The sequence below is a fragment of the Sinocyclocheilus rhinocerous genome, unplaced genomic scaffold (assembly GCF_001515625.1).
Source record: "Sinocyclocheilus rhinocerous isolate Xijiao unplaced genomic scaffold, SAMN03320098_v1.1 scaffold512, whole genome shotgun sequence".
Taxonomy (NCBI): domain Eukaryota; kingdom Metazoa; phylum Chordata; class Actinopteri; order Cypriniformes; family Cyprinidae; genus Sinocyclocheilus; species Sinocyclocheilus rhinocerous.
In genome coordinates this window covers 154,039-155,510 of record NW_015638979.1, presented here as the reverse complement: position 1 = coordinate 155,510, position 1,472 = coordinate 154,039, and the positions used below count along the sequence as shown (strand labels likewise).

Below are 1,472 nucleotides of genomic sequence, written 5' to 3'. Positions count from 1 at the left end.
ATGCGATGACGATGTAAGTGTCATTGCATTTTAATGCTTTTGTTAGCCTGTCCAGTTGAAGCCACCAGATGCTGCACTGCTACCTTGTTCATTCAAAATATTGCAGAAAAAGAGAACAATCAGTGTGGGGAAGATGTTGTTTACGTCAAAACCGAAACCAAGCCGTTCACACAGAACGCATATTTATCGCATTTTCTAGAGGGACATCTATCACCGTTGCACTCGCATCTCGCATAAGAGAGCCGCATGTTTAGAAAGCTATGTAAAATTAATGTAAGTTCAACTTTTTAAAAACATGTCTCAAGACTTTATGGGCGGTTTTCCCCATCCCACTTCATCTCAAGTTTTTAAATGAAGAAAGTACTCTTTTTGATTGGTTTTTGGTCCTTTGTATTAAACTATACATACATGCATGATGCTGTTTTGTTTCTAATTGTTTAAAGGGGTCATATGATGCTATTTTAAAGATCATTATTTGGTGTATTTGTCTTTGCGTGCACATTTGGGCGGCATTATGCTAATATTTCCACATAGTGATGTAGATATGTGGGGGCGTGTTAGAATGAGCCGTTTTAGGTAGGCGTGGTTAACTCTTAACTTTTATAAAGAATATCTCTCTGGATTTGAGACTTTAGTCTTTGCAACTTTACAGATCTTCTTTGTGCACCAAGAGCTTGCAACACTCCAAAGAGAAAGGAAAACTTGAAATCGCATCATATGACCCCTTTAAGCAACTTTATTAATTATATATGGTTTATAAACATTATTTTAAACATTATGCATTTTTTTCAAATATAGTCATGTTATTTTATTATGCTTTGAAGAAACGTGCATAATATTTTGCTCAATGCGCCCTCTTGTGGCCTCAGGAGAGAAGCCAAAAGCTTTTTATTCTTTTGTGTGTTACACACAATCTACTAAATATAGACAACTTCATTATAAAGAAAAATAACAAATTAAAAAATATATAATCATAATCTATGAGGAAATACTATTATAAACTAGGTTAGTAGATAATTCAGCAGCAAAAGTTACTCTACAAAAATGATGAGTTCACAATAATTTTATAAAATCTAAACATTTAGAGAAAAAAACATTATTTAGTGGGGGGGAAATAAAAGTAAATAGGTGTAATCTGGTAAAATGTTACACATTGCTCTTTGTATTGTAATATACATTCATGAAAAACAATGAAATATAATTATATATAAATATATGCAATAAATTAAATTCATTTCTTTTACATTTATAGCACAATAATGAGGCAGCAACATATGATAGATAAGACAGAACAAGAAAGGCTATTAACAATCTTTCATTGCGCAAAAGTATAATAACATGAAAGGCTCCAATACAGATGGGCACAAAAGCGCTTATGCGCATCCCGTGCGCAGGATGATGCGCTTGAAGCAACACGGAGTCACAGCGCGCAGCTCTCCGCATAGAAAAGTTCAAAGCACAAAGGGAAGAGA

The 1,472-nt window shown here is 33.8% G+C and overlaps 1 protein-coding gene across 5 annotated transcripts in view; it reads left to right on the top strand.

The window, feature by feature from the left end:
* The window catches only part of mcph1 (microcephalin 1), an 88,505-nt gene that overhangs the window by 22,450 nt on the left and 64,583 nt on the right, over positions 1-1,472 (top strand). The gene's annotated exons all lie outside the window — the stretch shown is intronic.